Source organism: Uranotaenia lowii, chromosome 2, assembly GCF_029784155.1.
Source record: "Uranotaenia lowii strain MFRU-FL chromosome 2, ASM2978415v1, whole genome shotgun sequence".
Taxonomy (NCBI): domain Eukaryota; kingdom Metazoa; phylum Arthropoda; class Insecta; order Diptera; family Culicidae; genus Uranotaenia; species Uranotaenia lowii.
Window position 1 is genome coordinate 320,508,558 of NC_073692.1, and position 20,235 is coordinate 320,528,792.

At 34.9% G+C, this 20,235-nt stretch overlaps 1 long non-coding RNA gene across 2 annotated transcripts; it reads left to right on the top strand.

Moving 5' to 3' along the window:
* The first annotated feature begins 12,217 nt into the window (after positions 1-12,217).
* On the top strand, positions 12,218-13,976 carry LOC129749326 (uncharacterized). 2 transcript variants are annotated; one of them, XR_008738016.1, is made up of 4 exons: positions 12,218-12,365; positions 12,450-12,630; positions 12,712-13,382; positions 13,674-13,976. It is a non-coding gene; the product is annotated as an uncharacterized LOC129749326 (long non-coding RNA). The 2 variants fall into 2 exon arrangements; XR_008738015.1 differs by having other exon boundaries at positions 12,218-12,630.
* The last annotated feature ends 6,259 nt before the right edge of the window (positions 13,977-20,235 follow it).

The following is a 20,235-nucleotide window of genomic DNA, read 5'->3' on the forward strand; positions in this document are numbered from 1 at the left end:
TTTTTTTTTTCAATTTCCGAAACACAAATGATACTAGAGGGTGTAGAGAATAAGACGAGAGATTGGAATGAATTATGTTAATCCAACAGAAAAGTAGTCTAAATAAAAAAGAACAAGTGGAAATGATAGAATGGCATCCCGGCGGAAACTAGAAACGAACGTTCGTTAAACCGAAACCAGGAATAACGTTCGTTAACGGGAGAGAGGAGAATGAATATCACTGCAAAACTGAATGAGAGAAAGCAATCGTTGATCAGGATTGATAAGTCAGTTTACAGAAGGATTTCACAGAGGAAGGTCCGTGTGTGTGGTTTTTCTCAGAGAAGGAACACTTTAAACGCGAAAGAATGGCGAATGGGACGGTCGGTTTCGACAATGGCGCAGTCGGTAAGTGCATTATTGTGGAACTGAATAATTGTTTGAAGGATGTGTTTTTAATTGTGGTGATATTGTGAATGGCTCGGATTGGTGAGTTGTCGAATTGATTTTGTTGGGATATTTTTGTTCAAAATGTGGAATAACCAGTTTGAGTTATTTTGGTTCACTGAAAGATGAGCTTGGTAAGAAATTGAAAATAACGTAGTATTCTGAAAGTATGGAGTGTTTGGTAAGGAAAGGTTTGAAGGAAACAGGGTTTTCAAGCATTTATATCGCATGAGAGTGAAAAAGGAAATATTATTGATGAAATGGAGGTATAAGTTAGAAAGAAAAAAGGATCGGTAGAGCAAGCTGGTTTTCAAAAAAATGATGAATTTTGAGAACTTAATTTGGAACGAAGGATGAATTTTTCCAGGCCACCCCGGAAGGGTTTGAAATTCGAAGCATTCGAAGAGAGTGGATCAGACTTTGCATTCTAAAAACAGCTTGGCTGCATCAGGTGGGTTTAATTTAATCGATTTTACAGATAATTTTTTTTTTCTCGAATGAGGGGTTTTGTCGTTTTGGCAGTGTAGTATTGTACGCAGTGCGTGCATAAAAAGCAAGGGTACTGATAATAAACGCTTGAGAGTGGAGCAGCGGTAGACGGAGAAACAAGAAAAGGAATCACGGATGAAGTAGGAATGGAGGAATGGAAACGAAAGTTTTTCTCAAAATATTTTAGTTTAGGAGTGGAATTTGGAGCACAAAAGGGGATAAAAAAAAAGGGGGACGAACAGGAAATTTTGAATGAAGAAGTATCACAAGACTGAATGTTTGAAAAAGAAATACAAGAGATTCTGTAAAATGGAGTACGGAGAGGGGAGTTTTGAAAAGGGAATGTGGAAAGTATAAAAAAAATCATCAAAATGGAAATGGGTAGACAAAAGAAAAGAAGAAGTTCTCAATTTTGTTTTTGTTTATTTTGAAGTTATCATTACCTTTATAGTGAGAATTGATAGCGAGAATTTGTTCCAAAATTGATGCGGAGCAATTGGTGGTACGAAATAGATACCTACGGGTTCTCAGCTTTATTTCTAAAGATTTTTTAAATTCAAAAATGTATGTTGCGTGAGAGCACATGAAGTGAGAGGTACAAACCCCTGAAAGGGGCAGTACCATGAAATAAGAGGTACAAACCCCTGAGAGGGGCAGTACCATATTTGAGACGTACAAACTCCTGAGAGGGGCAGTACCATGAATTGAAAGGTACAAACCCCTGAGAGGGGCAGTGTCATGAAATGAGAGGTACAAACCCCTGAGAGGGGTAGTGCCATGAAGTGAGAGGTGCAAACCCCTGAGAGGGGCAGTACCATAAAATGAGAGGTACAAACCCCTGAGAGGGGCAGTACCATGAATTGAAAGGTACAAACCCCTGAGAGGGGCAGTACTATAAAATGAGAGGTACAAACCCCTGAGAGGGGCAGTGAGAGGTACAAACCCCTGAGAGGGGCAGTACCATAAAATGAGAGGTACAAACCCCTGAGAGGGGCAGTACCATGAATTGAAAGGTACAAACCCCTGAGAGGGGCAGTACTATAAAATGAGAGGTACAAACCCCTGAGAGGGGCAGTACCATGAAATAAGAGGTACAAACCCCTGAGAGGGGCAGTACCATAAAATGAGACGTACAAACTCCTGAGAGGGGCAGTACCATGAATTGAAAGGTACAAACCCCTGAGAGGGGCAGTACCATGAAATGAGAGGTACAAACCCCTGAGAGGGGCAGTACCATAAAATGAGAAGTACAAACTCCTGAGAGGGGCAGTACCATGGAATGAGAGGTACAAACCCCTGAGAGGGGCAGTACCATGGAATGAGAGGTACAAACCCCTGAGAGGGGCAGTACCATAAAATGAGAGGTACAAACTCCTGAGAGGGGCAGTACCATGAATTGAGAGGTACAAATCCCTGAGAGGGGCAGTGCCATGAAATGGGAGGTACAAACCCCTGAGAGGGGCAGTGCCATGAAATGGGAGGTATAAACACCTGAGAGGGGCAGTACCATGAATTGAGAGGTACAAATCCCTGAGAGGGGCAGTGCCATGAAATGGGAGGTACAAACCCCTGAGAGGGGCAGTGCCATGAAATGGGAGGTATAAACACCTGAGAGGGGCAGTACTATGAAGTGAGAGTTACAAACCCCTGAGAGGGGTAGTACCATAAAATGAGAGATACAAACCCCTGAGAGGGGCAGTACCACAAAATCAGAGGTACAAACTCCTGAGAGGGGCAGTACCATGGAATGAGAGGTACAAACCCCTGAGAGGGGCAGTACCATGGAATGAGAGGTACAAACCCCTGAGAGGGGCAGTACCATGAAGTGATAGGTACAAACCCCTGAGAGGGGCAGTGCCGTGAAATGGGAGGTATAAACCCCTGAGAGGGACAGAACTATGGAATGGTAGGTGCGAACCCCAGAGAGGGGTAATACCATGAAGGCGTAATCTCCTAAGAGGGGTAGCACCTTTGTTTGCAAATTTCTGAAAGGCAAATGGAATATTCCAAAATGAAGTAAGAATAAAAAGAAATATTAGAAAAAAGGAGAAATTGAGTACGACATTAAGAAAAAGTTTTAAAAAAGGATAAAAATGGACGAGAAATTTGAAAGAATTCGTCAATAGTGTAGAAAAAAGGGTTGAAGTGAGAACATGCTAATAAAAAAAAAACATGGACTCTGTAAACGAAGTATTTGTATCTATGTATCGAAGTATCTATGGAGTGAGAGGTACAAACCCCTGAGAGGGGCATGATCATAAAATGAGAGGTATAAACCCCTGAGAGGGGCAGTACCATGAGGTGAGAGTTACAAACCTCTGAGAAGGGCAGTGTCATAAGATGAGAGAAACAAACCCCTGAGAGGGACAGTACTATGGAATGGTAGGTGCAAACTTCTGAGAGGGGTAGTACCATGAAGTCGTAATCTCCTAAGCAGCATCTCTGTTTGCAATTTGTGAAAGGCAAATGGAATATTCCAAAAGAAAGTAAGAATAAAACGAAATATTAGAAAAAAGGAGTAAGTGGAATAATCAAAAAGTGAGTATGACATCAAGAAAAAGTTTAAAAAAAGGACGAGAAATTTGAGACAATTCGTCAATAGTGTAGAAAAAAAGTGTTGAAGTGAGAACAAGCAAAAAGAATGGAACATGTACTCTGTAAACAAAGATAGAAACAAAGAGTTTTTAAACGAGACTAAGGTTGAATTAAGTAAAGTAACAAAGTGAAGTGATTACAAAATACATTGGAGTTGAAAATCAAGAATTAAGAAATGAAGGATTGAAAAATATAGTATGATGACTAACATTTCAAAATTTGATGTAAAGGGGAGTATTAAATAATAAAAAAAGATCAAAAGCAGTTCAGCATTTCAAATAAAAAAACACCAACTCCTAAGTGAAAAGGAATGAAATAAAGTGAATAAGGAATATTCATAGAAGTTTAGATTTAAAAAAGGAATAATTATAGCAAATTGAGTAGAAAAAATAAGATTCTGCTAAATGAAGAAAGAAAATGGGAGTTTTGAAATGGCAGTATGGAAGATATATAAAGAACAATATGGAGTGAATAGGAGAATAGCACTAAAAATAGCTATTTGCAAAAAAAAAATGCATAAAAAAAGGCAAGAGAAAAAATGGTAACGGATAAATGGATCAATGGAAAATGGAGATGAAGATTTTCAAAAAGGATAATTTGGCAAACTTAAAAAAAAACTGTCTAAAAAAAAAGGGGAGGGCCTTAATAAAAGAAGAGACAGAAACCTAACCTTAAAAAAAATTGTAATGGTAAATGAAATATGAAAAAAAGTGAAGAAAACAGGATATGGAATTTTTGATAAAGGAAGTTTAACAAAAGAGGAGATTGAAAAAGAAAGGTGAAAGTAGAAAGAGTCAAAAAAAAAGTTGAATGGAGAAGAAAGAAACAAAAAAGTGTACTTGTGAAAAAAACATGGTCAATGAAAAAATGAGAAGGGAAAATCGAGGACAAAGAAACTAAAAAATGGAAGGAAGGAGAGTTGAAATAGGAAAAAGATTGAGAATCTAGAGATTTCGAAGATCAAAGTGGAGAATGAAGTAACAAAAAATAATCAAAAATGAAAATTTAAATCTAGAACAGTGGATGTTAATACAAAAGTATTGATAAAAGGAGATTTACTGAGAGTGGAAAATAAAAGTTATACAGCGACAAATGGAGAAAAAATAGCTAATTGATAAAGGCTATATGGATGATTGGAAAATGATGTCATAAGGAATGGAAATGAGCAGTGTTCGGCATCGCTAACTGAAAAGTTAGCGGCGCTAATTAGATCGCTAACTCGGTCAAAGTTAGCGATCGCTAATTAAAACCGCTAAATGTTGCGTAAAAGTTATCGATCTATAATAAAGCGATAATCGCTAATAGATACTAGTTTTGAAGAAGATTAGCAAAACACAAATTTAGCGGCCATCTTTAATTATAATATTGTTTTGGAAAGTTGTTAAAGGTATCAATAGGGGCAGTTTTCGAACTTATTTTGTAATATTTCTGACCATGTCAGTTGCGTCAGTCCACTTTTAATTTTAGTTGACGTGTTTGGTGGAAAGTAAAAGGTAAAACTTTTGAATTAAATTTTTCAAAATATTTACCCGTTTATCAAGTTTTTGTTTTGCCTCATTTAATGCAAAGATTCTCTTAAGGTAGATGTTTTGTTTTGTCTGAAATAGTTTTTCATCTTTTTTGACATTGATACTCAAAAGGTTGGTTGATTTATTGACTTATTTTGTTCTGGAAATTTCAATTTTTTACAACCTTTTTTCATCTCTTTTAAATTTGAAGAAGGCTTATCCTTCAGACCTAAAATCAAGTCAAGACAATTCAAAAAGACGTATATTCCTATGATTCCAGTAAAAATCGAGATCGAATAGCTTCTTAAATCAATCTTTAACGAAAGTAAAAAAACCGATCAAAATTTTAAATCTGAATGATGCCGAATATATGATCTATAAGTCTCTGGCCAAATTAACACTTCAAAGAAGTAGCGTTCTTCAGTTAGCGGAACTAAAAATTAGCGGAACTTTCTTATCCGCTAGCTTAAGAAAAAAGTAGCGAGAAAATTAATTCGCTAACCGAAAGTTAGCGGACTAACTAGCGATTAGCGGAATAGCGTTTTTGTGCCGGACACTGGAAATGAGGAAAAAAGACCACAGATTTCAATGGAAAAAGGAGTATTAAGTAATAGAAATAGAAAAAAAAGATCAGTGCCATTTGAAAAAAAAACACGAACCCCTGATTGAAAAAGAACGAAAACATTTCAAAAGAAAGATTTATAAAAAAGAGATTAAAAAGAGGAAGAATTGAAGCAGAATGAGTAAAAAAAAAATAGTAGATACTGTAAAATGGAGAAACAAAAATGAAGTTTGAATAGGCAGTAAGGAAAATATAAAAAGGTGAATAAGGGGTGAATAGAATAAAAAAGATGCATAAAAAAAGGAAAACAGGGAAAATAGTAATGGATCAAGGGAGAATGGATCAATGGAAAATGGAGATGAAGATTTTCAAAAAAAGATAATTTAGGGATTTAAAAAAGTGTCTAAAAAAAGGCCGAACAAAATTGGAGACAGAAACTTAAGCATGAAAATGTAATGGCAAATTGAAGATGAAAAAACAGAATAAGCAATTTCTGATAAACGAGGTTTAACAAAAGAGGAAATTGAAAATAAAAAAAATGTAAATGGAAAGAGTAAGGGAATGAAAATATTGAATGTAGGACAAAAAAATAAGAAACAAAAAAAAAACGAGTTGTAAAAATAGAGTTGAAAATTGGGGAAAAATGATTAATGAAAAATAAGAAGTGAAAATTGACTTTCAAAAACTGAGGAAAAGGAAGGAAGGAGAGATGAAAAATAGGAAATAGAAAAAGAATTCAAAGATTTCAAAGAACAAAAGAAGATAATAAAAAAAAATGGATTAAGAAAAAAAACAAGAATTAAACAACAGAGGATAAAAAAACAGAAGTATTGACAAAAGCAGATTAATTGAGAGTGGAATATGGGATCATGGGATTTATATAGCGGAAAATGGAGCAAGAAATGAATAGCTCATTGATGAAAATGAAAATGAAAGTTTTTGGAATATATTTTTGATAAGAAACTTAAATCAGAAGTAAATAATAAACATAGAATATGAAAAAAAGATAATGAACAAAAAGAATGAAAATAAAGGATGGGAAAATATAGTATGATGACAAACATAACAAAACTGAATTAAAAAGGGAGTAAGAAGAAGATTTTCAAAAAAAGATAATTTAGGGATTTAAAAAAGTGTCTAAAAAAAGGCCGAACAAAATTGGAAACAGAAACTTAAGCATGAAAATGTAATGGCAAATTGAAGATGAAAAAACAGAATAAGCAATTTCTGATAAACTAAGTTTAACAAAAGAGGAAATTGAAAATTAAAAAAATGAAAATGGAAAGAGTAAGGGAATAAAAATATTGAATGTAGGACAAAAAAATGGAAAATAGAATGAGCATTAAAAACTGCAGGATGCAAAACAATGACTAAACGATACAGAGAGTTAAAAATTAAGAATGAATAATGTACAGCAGAAAATGAGACATGAAAAACGAAAATATTAGTTGAACTGGATTATGAAGGAAAGATGGAGAATATGCAACAGAAAAAAATGATAACGGATAAACGGAGATTGGAATGAAGATGAAAATTTTCAAAAAGAATTATTTGGGTAAATGAGGGCTGAACAATGAAAGAGATATAAACACTTAAGCCAAAAAAACAAAAACAAAAAGAAGATTGAAAAAGAAATAATAGGAAGAAGAAAACAATAAAAAATTGATAAAGGAAGTTTTTCCAAAGTGGAGTTTGAAAAAGGAAGAATGAAAGTAGAAAGAGTATAAAAAAAAATAAATGGAGAGCATTTGTTTTGATAACAGAGTATGGAAAATATAAATTAAGGATTATTAAGGTAATGTGAGAAGAGAAAATTGATAATCAACTATGAGAAAAAGTGCAACAGAAGATGGGGCATTTAAAACGAAAGTATTGATAATAAAATATCATGAATGGATAATGCAAAATATACATCGGTAGTTGAAGGCAAAAAAAAAGGAAAATGGATGTATGGAAAAGGGATATTAGCATTTTCAAAAAGGATTATTCATCTGGGGAAAAGAAATCAGAGTACAAAAACAAGTGACTGAACAAAAGAAAAGATAGAAACTCGAGTTAAAAAAAATAGAATAAAAAACCAAATTTTAAATAAAAGGAGTTTTACAAAAGAGAACATTAAAAAAAGAAAAAAATAATGTAGAGAGATAAAAAAAGAGTTATGGTTAATGTAAAAAAAAAGAAGTTCAAATAGCGAGTATGGAAAGTTGGAAAGAAAAATTCCGAAGGAAAAGTAAGAAAGAAAAATAGAGGAAAACAAAGTAGAAAATGAGAATAAAAAGATCAAAACTGAAAAAAAGCAAAAACCAAAAAGGGAAAAAATCAAACATGAAAAAACTATACAGTGAGTTGGAAATCAAGAAAGAAACATTTTTAAATAGAGAATGAAGAACGAAAGTATTGATAAAAGGAGATTATTTGAGGAAAAAACTTGGAAAGTATTTAACGAAAGATAGAAAAAAATGAGTCATGGATACAGAGGAAGTGAATGAATGGAGAATCAAGATAAGAATTTTTTAAAAAGTAATGTATTATTTGAGAATTTAAAAAAAAAAAAAACATTCTGTATCTTAAATAGTGTATAAAAAGAACAACGGAAAATCAAAAAAAAGTGTTCATGAAAACGGGAGTTATAGGAGTAGCTCAGAATTCAAAACAGCAATCTTTACTCAACGTAAAACAGGGAAAACGGAAGTGCAAGCGCCTGGTGGCATTATAAAGAAAAGAAGGCGAGAAGAGTTAGCGATAGAAATGTGAAGCACCTATCAAAGCAGTGTTGATAGAGATTCAATACGATCATGGAATAAGTTACAACAAGAAATAAACATTCTCAAATAACGCTGAAGTACGTTAAACACAAACATCTGTGAGAGTCCGTCAACTAGAATGAGGAGCAGTTGGATAAAAATAGGAGTTGGAAAAAAGATTGCTAATGGAATTGGCAACTTAGAAGAAAAACTTTTTCAAACTAGTTCAGGAGTATAGAGGCGAAGGCGAATGTAGAGAATAAGACGAGAGATTGGAATGAATTATGTTAATCCAACAGAAAAGTAGTCTAAATAAAAAAGAACAAGTGGAAATGATAGAATGGCATCCCGGCGGAAACTAGAAACGAACGTTCGTTAAACCGAAACCAGGAATAACGTTCGTTAACGGGAGAGAGGAGAATGAATATCACTGCAAAACTGAATGAGAGAAAGCAATCGTTGATCAGGATTGATAAGTCAGTTTACAGAAGGATTTCACAGAGGAAGGTCCGTGTGTGTGGTTTTTCTCAGAGAAGGAACACTTTAAACGCGAAAGAATGGCGAATGGGACGGTCGGTTTCGACAGAGGGGTTTGTGATTAAACAAACTTATCTTTTTCCGAGTAGTCTGCACGAGACGCTACTCGATATGTTAGGATGCCAAAAGCGCGTCTTGTTTTCTTTCTTTTTTTAAATTGATCGATAAAATAAGAATGTGCCAATACGAGTGGGTTAAAAATTTACTCACGCACCATCTCTGTGAACCATCTGTTTTAAATTTCATTGTGGTAAATTCAATCAAATTCACCCAGTTCATCTAGCTCATGAACGTGCGATTGAACGGATTAAACATTCATTCATTTTCCATTTTCTATCTCGCTTAAAAAGAAACAGAGCTGTGTCTAGGAGAACGCAAAAAGATTGTAGTGAATTGAATCCCCAAACAAGAAGCAACTTGCTATCTAAAACATTAAAAACATTATAATAATAATAATTCTTCTACCAACATAGCAAAACCATGCAGCATCCTGGAAAATGAATGATTGCATCTTTCATTTTTTTTTTTCAATGTAATCTCTGTTAACATCCTTCCTTCCCTTTGATTAATCATTTTCTTTGATTAAAAATTTCTAACAGTTGAGTCGAAGCGACTTCCCTTCCTTTCCTACTAGTGAAACAAATACGCTCGGCACGTTCAAGCGTTGTAAAAGTAATAGGCCTTTAACCCTCATCAGCATCAGATTTCATTACCCTAATCAGCACTAGGAGTGTCAATTTGACACTACAAGTTCAAACTTTTGGCGTGTTCAACCGATCTAAACAAAACTAATATCAATAGAAACTTTGTAATGTCAGTGAAATATGTTTAGAACATTATATATAGCTAAAGCTAATAGTTTTCTCGTTATTCAGCATGAAAGAAAAAAACATGCCTCAGGAAAACTGCTGTAGTTCATATATTAAACGTCCAAAAAAATATTTGCACAAATGCTTATGCACATAAAAGCTGAAATCAATGCCTACATCATGAAGCCAAGAAATATTTTTTTAAAAAATTTTTTTTATGAAATGGTCACAAAAAGTTCAAAACAGTGGTCTGAAAAACCTACATTTCATTCGATTGCTAGTAAATACTGTTTGAGCGATGGTAGAGTTTTTAAAAAAATATGGCTACAAAATTTATTGAAATTCTAACATTTTGCTGTCTAGATTTTCGATGCAACAAAAATTTAATTTACTGGAATTTTTCACTACTTTGCAAATTGAAATTTCATCTGTCCACCGTCAGGTTGTACCCGGATTTTCAGTGCTTTTACTTTGTTTGGACTAACGAGCCTATAGGGTAACGGACCAATTTTGGACCGCTTTGGGAAGTGGCTATGCTATTTTCTGAAATAAAAAAGTACATGTTACAATTTTTTACTGCTTTATCCGTTCATTACGAAAATCAAGGCTTTTTCTATCGAAACATATCGTCGTTTGTTGCAATGTAACAAGATTTAAGCCTAAAAACTCGTTTTTTTGATCATTACTCAGGTCGGTATTTTGGACCACCAGGTTTCTATTTTGGACCACCCTTTGGACCTATTTTGGACCACCCTTAATCTGAATTAGTTTTTTTTTCTTAATTTTGCTTTACTTACAACGTGAACAATCAAAACTTGTAGTCAAGTTTTGATTGTTCACGTTAATTCATTCCATTTTTTTCCCTTGCCTCTATTTAGGTACACTTGTTTGTTGAATAGTTCCTACTACAACCATCTGTCATTTTTCAACAACTTCTACTGCTTTTAGACAGTAGTTTTTGATAAGAATGGAGTAAAAACAGAAAAATTCCCCAGTTATATAGTGTGTTTCAAATGTATTGAAAATTCCGACAGCATACTACGACGAAATTTGTTCTGCAGTGTTTAATACTGATCAGTTGACTATATATATACGAGAATTATGCAATATTTTTTACCATCTTAAGAGCAAACGCACCAAAACGGGAGTATACGCGGCCCGATTTTGCTCATTTCAGCGGACCTATTTTGGCATACACACTCGTTCGCGCACCGGGCGGAAGCATAATAATTTTTAAATTGAGCATTGCACTGAGAAAACTTTTGCAGAAAATCTTAAATTAAATTTATACCGATCGAGAAAATTTTCGGAGTCGATATGTTTTTCGTATTTATTTCGATTATTTCATTATTATTAATAATTATTATAATACATGGGGATTGTTGGCGGCTATTCGACTGGTTAACTGCTATCCGTGACGTGACGTCAAAGTCGACATCCTGGTTGAACATGCCATACAGCAGCAACAGGGCCAAGCAGCTTCGAGCGTCCTGCAACCAAGTCCGGTGGTGGATGCAGCAAGAACTTCTGTGCAGTAGCAGCCGGAATCATCCGAAAGTCAGTGGAACTTGCGCGAAATAAGCCAGCTGCTGTGGAGTTCCACCACGTTCCTTCATCAAGCAGGAGGTTTTCCGCCGCTGGTCCTAAGACTTCGGCTTCAGTGAGTCGGAACCGTTTGCCCTGGTGCAGCGCAGCGAGAAGGAGGACTGTATGCGTCATTGCCCCGGTTCAACCCTATCTGCTAAAGATACTGCTCATGGACCCGGCCAGATGGTGAAGTTTTTTCTTCTATCTGTTGCGTACTTTTCCAAGCTGTACGGAGAGTAGAAAAAAATTTAAATTTTCGCTAAATAAACAGTTTTTTCACTTACCTTCATCGCTTGTGTTGTTGTTACTCGATGCTGGTCAATTGCAAGTTCGGCACCGTTCAAAATTATACTAATTCCGACGGCCCACTCGGCTGCAAAGAACAAATCCTGGGCCACCGATTCCGAGGGTCTAAATTTTCACCTCTTTCGATCCAGCACAGAATACTTCCGAAATGGCTCTATATGATCTTTAACACACTTTCGATCCCCCCGCGAACAAAATTCCATCCGCACATTCGACTGAATCATTAATTAATTAGTTAACAAATTGGTTTACCAAAATTACAAAATTTCAATGAATGTAACAAACTCTACACGCTGAACGTCGTTTGTTTTACTTATCCTTAAATTGCAGATTTTTTTTCAGTGCATGTTTGCTCTCGCCCCTTTCTACCCGAATAGCAAAAACCATGATATAAATATAACCGAACAATGTTTTTCAATTTAACAATGAATTTCAAGGTACTATCTAAATATTTTTCAACTGGTTTTTATTTTGAAATTACCATCATTTTTAAAGTTACCGTGAAGTCTATTGTTGATTTAAAATATTTCATAGTTTTCGAAAATATCAAAAGCAAGGTATAACAATAATTTTCTGTGTTACTGTGTACTTCATGGTTTAATTTAAATCCAAACCAAAACGAACGTTGGTAAACTTTTACTTTTTCCACACATTTATTTTTTTTCGTGTAGTGATTTTAACGCGCGCCATTTTAGCGGAAAAAAACATCTCTTAAACTTTCATCAAATCCGGTGTTTGCGCTCGCGATTGATTCTAATCGGGACACGAAATTGATCTTTACTGATCGGAGGCATCCCAGAAGGTAAGGAATGCGTTGGTGGGGCATTGAAATATCTAACATCCGACGATTCTGTGGTGAGCCGGTACTGAACAATCCTTTTGTAAGGGATCTCTTCGATGCCGATCAATCGGATGAGTATCGGTGGCATAATTGCAATTTTCCCAGGGAACCCAACCCCAGCAGGAGCAGGAGCTGTTGGGACATGGTGGTTTCCAGTCAGCCATCGACGACGACAGCTAGAATGGTATCCGTTCAGCGAGTGACATCACGAGCGAAGGAATCGCAGGTAAGTCTAGATTTCTAACAAGAAACTGTGAAAATCCGTAACAAGGCATTAGCCTAATTAGCGTTTTTTTTTACTAAACAGGTTGATTTTACACATGGAGCCAGGCAATATACAAAGACGATTTCCATTCAGCAAAGTGATCACTTAAAACGGGTTGGCGCTATGCTCACTCCCACATCAACTGGAAATCATTCGTTCGTAGGAATCAATGTTTTCCACGTTCTGGAGCGGGTTCTTGCGGCCTTTGCGTTGCATTCAGAAAGGGAGGCAACAATAGTTACAAACAAGCCTGACAAAATTTCGAGTGTTTGCGTCCGTGAGTGTTTCCCGTAGCAACTAGAAATAGACTTTCTTTGGTCGGAGGTTCAATATACATCCCTCTCAGGAGGTTCCGAGTGCATTAAATGCAAATTGAAGTCATAAAACAAACGCAGCTGCAGCTAAATATATCAATGGAAGATTTGAAGCTGGTAATTGATATTGAATCGAAGATTCGAGAAGTCGCACAGAAACAGGATTACTAAGCCGAGGTGGGCCATCAAAATACCAAACATCCGTCGATTATGTGGGGCGCATACGATATCGCCCAAGGATTGCGCTGATGCTGAACGACCTCGTACGGATCTGTTCGATGCTGATCACCGCAGATTTCATCTGTAAATCCTTCCCATCCACAGCAGCACCAGAAGCTGTTGGAACATTCCGTGATACTGGTGCTTTATCAATCGACGACGATGGCTCGAGCGTAACAGGTGAGTTGTCTAAATGTTGATATCTGAATTAAAGTCTATCTGTAATCTTAAATCAGAGATCTGAATCTAATCTAAAAATGCGATCCGAATCTGAATCTGAGTTCCAAACATAATCTGCAATTTGTAATCCGAAAAAATATGAATTTGATCCAATCGAAATCTGAATTTGAAAATCGAATCTAGAATCTTTATATGAAATCTTCAACCTAAAATTTGAATCTGATCATGAATCAAAAACTCATTTCTGGATCTGAAATCTGAATTTATCAAACATCCCTATTTCACTTGCAGCTCCTACATCTGAAACGGGACACAAGGTTGCTGAAGGGGATCATCCATTCGAGTACCATGAATGCTTTCTCGACCAAGTGCAATGAAGTTTCGAGCTGTGAAACGCAAACAAGAAAGGAGAATTGAGGGACCATGCACTGAACAACGGCAGCAAGCATTCGTCGGAAGTGTGTAGAATTTTTTCGTAATAATGGTAAGATTTGTGCAGTTCTCATTAAAATTCCTTATTTGAAGACAGAGCCACTGTACTTACAATAAAATTGGTAAGTCGGTTAAAATTGTCGACAACCATATCATTAAGAGGCAAGAACTTCGAAAATAAAATAATATTAGTTAAAAAAATTTCGTTTCGTATGAACCTGCATACTAAAGTTATCCCTTGTTTTAAGGAATATTATTCCTGATTGGCCGTGCTTTCAAATAAACGTCATCAAGTTTATTTACGACAAATCATGAATAAAATTCCTTGAAACGAGTGATAACTTGAGCAAACTATTCCAATACATCGAAATTTGAATTATTCATGGTAAACCATGAAATTGTACGGTTTAAACAATATTCATTTACCATAAATTAACCTTGTTTTCCATCTTCATTGAAACAATGAAAATAAACGGAATTGCATGGTTTTATTATGAAAAACTGGAAGCTGTTATAACCATGAACGTCATATTTTTGAGCTTCCGAATGTATGGGAAATCGCCATTTTTTTCATGGTCACGCTGCATAACAATACCCCTTTTTCATGGTTATTTTCGTCAAAACTATGAAATGTATGGTCGAAAACTATGAATTCCAACGTGCATTCACGGTATCGAGGACGATAATAATCATTGTGTAGATCGTATAATTTATGGTTTGTGAATATGGAACTCATGGTTTTTTCACGGTGAAATTCTATTCGGGTAGTGAGCAAATTTGGTGATTTTGTCGGTCCCGACGGCAACGGCCCTATTTTTCTCACCCTCATACTAACCCCCGGTGCGGTATGAGAGTGATCAAACGCGTGAGTATTTTCACTATACTCGCGATTGCTGCGGATGCCCTAAAGCCAGATTTTTTCTCGATTTAAAATTCTCAAAAATTCTGTTTTGAAACAACTTTTGTCCCACAAAAAAAATTGTCGTTGGAGTAAATTCTTCAACACTTTTTTTTAGAAATTGCATAACCTTAGGGGCTGAAAAACTAGATTTTTAGTACTTTTTCGCTTGTAATATTTACAAATTTCAACAATTTTTTCTAAGTTTTGAATCATGTTAAAACTCTTATAGCTATGGTTGAACATATTATTTCCTAAAATTGTTCTACTATGAACTGAGATATTTCAACTGCTACAAATATTAAAATCTGTTACATATTTGCGATTTGTTGTCGTTTTTTTCTCTCTAAACCCCTACTTAAGGCGGGGTTTATATTTCGTCTCTTTTACCTAACCAAGTAGTGAAGCTGCATTACATGTAGGTTCACTATAACACAAAAAAATCTCGAAAATAAACCCTGTATGGTTGAAACTTTTTGACCAAACTGTCAATAATTTTTCATAAAGCATAAAAAATAAAGACTTAATAAAAAAAATGGTGCATATTTTTAAGCTTTTTTAAGCTGTAGCTTTTGACAACTGCTTACCAAACAGTTGTCATTAATAATAATTGTAAGATTAACGATTACATAGTTTAAAACATAGTCACAAAAAGTAAGTTAAAACAATGATTGGCTTGGTTTTATGCCGATTGAAGTGGCATCGTCTATTGGCGGGTTTGGGCTTTAGAGAGTTGTTTAAATAAAACAATGTCAAAATTCAAATTTTCTACATATCAAACGATTGAAATAGTGTGAATTATACTTTTCAAATCGCCGTTCTACGTTGTATTAGGTTCAATAACATTTAACAGAAAGTTCAATACTCAGGTTATGTTGGGTGGTCCAAAATAAGTCCCTAAGGAATTAAGTAGGACCTATTTTCGACATGGGTCAAATCGCTATTGAAACAAGTTTTTTTAGTTCTTCGGGCTTGCAAACTAGTTTTCATGTGTTTTGTCATAGGTGTTGTAGGAAATAAGTAAAGATAAGAATAAATGAGAAATTGGCACCACTATCAATAGGCGAAACGAAGAACCCTCACTCGTCCAGGTAATAGAGCAAGGTTTTCATATAGAGAGAGAGGATAAAGTGTGTAGAGTTTGAAGAAAAGAGAGTGCGTCGAAAGTGAAGTAGAAAAGTAGGATCAGTTAACAAACTAATTTCACGAAGGAAGGATCGGTTGAGAGTGCGGCGTTTGAGATGAAATTGAAAACAAGCGCGTGGAATTTAGGTCGGTTTCGACAATGGCTCGGTCGGTTCGATGTAGCGATTTTGTTGGGAAACGGTGAAAGCTCGGTCGGCAACGTGATATTTTTATTCTGCATTGGAAAGAGTGAAATGGTGGAATAATTAAGTTCGGTTGGAATTGGTAACCATCAAGATGGCGGCTGACGAACGAATCAGATTATTGTAAGTAATTAATGGAGAGTGCATGTGGTATAGTTGTGAAGGTGCAAACTCCTGCGAGGAGCAGCACGTTTGAAGAAGACACACACCCCTGAGTGGGGCAGTGTCATTGAATCTCTGGCAAAGGAAGTACAAACTCCTGAGAGGAGCAGTACTATTTAATTGCAAACTCCTGCGGGGAGCAGCACGTTCAGTGACGACACAAACCTCTGAGAGAGGCAGTGTCATTGAATTCGTTTCAAATAAAGTACAAACTTCTGGGAGGAGCAGTACTATTTAATTTGAATATCTGGTGCAAACCCCTGCGAGGGGCAGCCCCTTGTAGTCGGAAGAATATACAAACCTCTGAGAGAGGCAGTATTATTCATGTCACATGGATGGAGTTGGAAGTACAAACCCCTGAGAGGGGCAGTGCTTGATTCTGAATATTAATAATATGATGCAAACCCCTGAGAGGGGCAGCATGAAGGGTATGAGTTGGGGATTTTTTTTGGAAATTCTCTATTTGAAACGACTCATAAGAGTTGGAGATGTAAAGGATAAAATTCATGCAAGGGAAGGTTGAAATTAAACCTTAATTTTCTGGTAATAGTTAAAGATTGGGAGAAAAATGCTGATGATTGAAAAATAATTGATTTGAAGCTCTAAAACGGCGAAAAAAGCATTCAACGAGATTGCAATCTGGATAGAGAAATGGATAATGAATAAAAGAAAAATGAGAATCAAGTTTTTTTTTCCCAAAAAAAGATTGGAAATGAATTGGAATTGGAAGATTGGATATGAAAAAAAAACCGGGGACGGACAATAATATCCAGAAAAAATAATATAAAAATTTGAGACTATACCATTAAAGCAGCGATACAAAACGCTAAAATGTGCAGTGAAAAAAAATTGAGAATTGCAAATGGATGATGGGGAAACGGCGTATAGGGAAAGAAAAAAAACTAAAAGGAAAAACGGAGTTGAAAACAAAATAAGAAATAATGGGATGGAATTCTACAATAGTTGTGAAAGAAAAAGGGAAGATGTAAAAATAGTGGAACTAATTTAGATTACGTATGATGGAGATTTGAAACGAAAGTAATGAATGTGGAGGAAGAAGAATAATGAGTGAAATGTAAGATGAGAGAAAGGATGACAGGGAAAAAAATATGAAGAAAGGGAATAAAAAGTTACAGCAGAAAAACTGGAAAATAATCAAGGAAAAACGAATAATAGGATATTTGTTGAGAGAGCAGAAAAAAAAATGAAACAATTAGGTATTGAACAGAAAAATGAATCACAAAATAAGATAGAGTAATCGAATGGAATCTCAAAAGGATTTTTCAAAAGAAATAACGTAAAAAAGGTATGAATGCGAATGTAATAAAAACAATGAAAATTTTTGTACCGAAAGAGATTGTTTCTTCGGTTGACGAATGAATATTTGAACAGAGGCAGAGGAAGTTGCAAATGAAAAATGGCAAATAAAAAGAAAAACAATAGTAAAAAGGTGGATGAAAAGATAAGAAAAGCGAAAAAATAAATGAAATACACAATATGTTTTGTTTTAACAAAGGAACGATACCGAAAGTTGCAAATGAAGGATAAAAAAATTAACAATAGAAAACGCTGGATGAAAAACGGAAGTATTTACAAAAAAAGATTGATTGAGAGTACAAAATAGGCGGATTATTTAGAAGAAAAATGGATAACGAGAAAGGCGATAGTGGATAAAAGAAAAATGGGGATCGAGTTTTTCCAAAAAGGATAATGGAAATGAAAAAATAATTAGGATGGATTAGGAATAATATACAGAAACAACAAGAAAAAGAAAAGAACAAGAAAAAAAATAGACAATACCAAGAAAGAAAAGATACAAACCGCTGGAAAGTACAGTGGAAAACTGGGAATAGCAAAAAGATAATGAGAAAATGGCACATCCTGAAAAGAAAAAAAACTACAGAAGGAAAAACAGAGAAGAGTAAGGAATAATAGATTGCGTATGATGGAGATTTTAAATGAAACCACAGAATGTAGAGGAAGAAGAATGATGAGTGAAAAGTAAGATGAGAGAATGGATATAAAAAAAAAGAATATTGAAAAGGGAATAGAAAAGTTATAGCAGAAAAAACAGGAAAATTATCAATGCAAAACAGAGAATTATATGCGGAAGTGATAATAATACAATATGGATTTATGGTGCAAAAAAAAAATGAAAAATGGAAAAAAATTAAACAACAATTGAGGAAAACAGAATCCCGAAAAATGAAAATTAAATAAAAAAAAGGAAAATTATGTACACAAAAAGGGAGTGGATTAGAACGAAAGAGAAAACTGAGTGGTTCTGATTAAGAATTCCAATAATAAGGTGCAAACTTCTGAGAGGGCAGAACGATGGATAAAAATTGATGATGTAATAAAAAAATCATGCTTGGGCAGGTTGTACTTTAATTTAAGCTGTCTTATTATCATTAAAAATAGGAAGAGAAATTGGGGTTTCGAATTCAGGTGTTAGAGAATGAAAAATAAATTGGCAGTTCTGACAAGGCAGATGATTTAAATTCTAGGAAAAATATGAAAACAAGTTTGCAATCTAAATCCAATTCAATTCCAAACCAAGGGCTTGCACTTGAAGAGTGAATCCTAGGACTGCTTGACTAGTTTGAGTCTTAAAATGATTCTTACAGGTTTGAAACTGAATCAGAAAATAATTTTAAGGGATAAATGAATTTGGGGCAGAAATGTGATACGGAAGTTCAAATACTTTCGTTAATTTTCATCCAAGCCTTGAACTTAGTTAATCTTGAATTACTTAGTGAAGTATAAGTTTGAAATCTGAATTTGATATGATGATCAGTAAAATTTGAAGTGCTGTGATCTTAATAAGTTTAAAAAATACGAATAGGAAGGATTGAAAAAAGATTTTGGGAGTTTTTATCTGTGAAACATGACGTTCACTATATTTTCATAGTAGATGTTTTAGAGAACAATTGGGCATTTTTTTTTAAATCTAAGTTTTCTAAGTTTTAATTAATGATAAGAAGTTTAAGTCCAGTATGTGGGCATTCTGATGTTTAAAACATGAATCTCTGGAAAACAGACAATCAAATGAGTCTGCCAGCTTAATAAAAAAAAATATTATGAGATTCTTAAGATGAAGCTTAAATGATTATGGGATTCTTAAGTAGGTCAGTTTGAAAACTTTAATAGGAAGTATAGAGGCGGAGGCGAATGTAGGAAATAAGTAAAGATAAGAATAAATGAGAAATTGGCACCACTATCAATAGGCGAAACGAAGAACCCTCACTCGTCCAGGTAATAGAGCAAGGTTTTCATATAGAGAGAGAGGATAAAGTGTGTAGAGTTTGAAGAAAAGAGAGTGCGTCGAAAGTGAAGTAGAAAAGTAGGATCAGTTAACAAACTAATTTCACGAAGGAAGGATCGGTTGAGAGTGCGGCGTTTGAGATGAAATTGAAAACAAGCGCGTGGAATTTAGGTCGGTTTCGACAGGTGTGAACATGTTTGTAGTTGTTAAATTCATCACAGCTTGGCAGAAAACTTCTTGGAAGTTGACTCCAATAATGACACGTCCTCCTGAAATGGGCTTGATTTGGTCCAACCGTTAAAAATCAAAACTTCTTTTTCAATTTTCTATGTCTCATCAGCTTATTTAAATGAAAGCTTAGATATGATAAGAATCATAAGAAGTAGCTTTAACTATATTTGATCAAAATTTTCATGGTTAACATGATTTATGAGAGAAAGATTGTAAAAAAGCTGCAAGGTGGTCCAAAATAGGTACCTGGTCCAAAATAAGTCCGTTACCCTAGTAAACAGAGAGACGAAATGTCACGATTGGAATTTTTGATTTTCTGTCAGCAGGGTTGCCAACATATATTTTCAATAATCAGGGAACTGGTGAAATAAAAAATCAGGCTACATAAGTAACGGAAATTCCTCTAAAAGTGATGACCTTTTTTTTTTTTTTTGGTCATCACTCTACATTTTTACTGTGTTGTGGGCCTACTTGGTTGCATAATTCTACATTCTACTGAATCAAAGCCGAAAGATTCCTTTTCATCCCCTTTTTAAG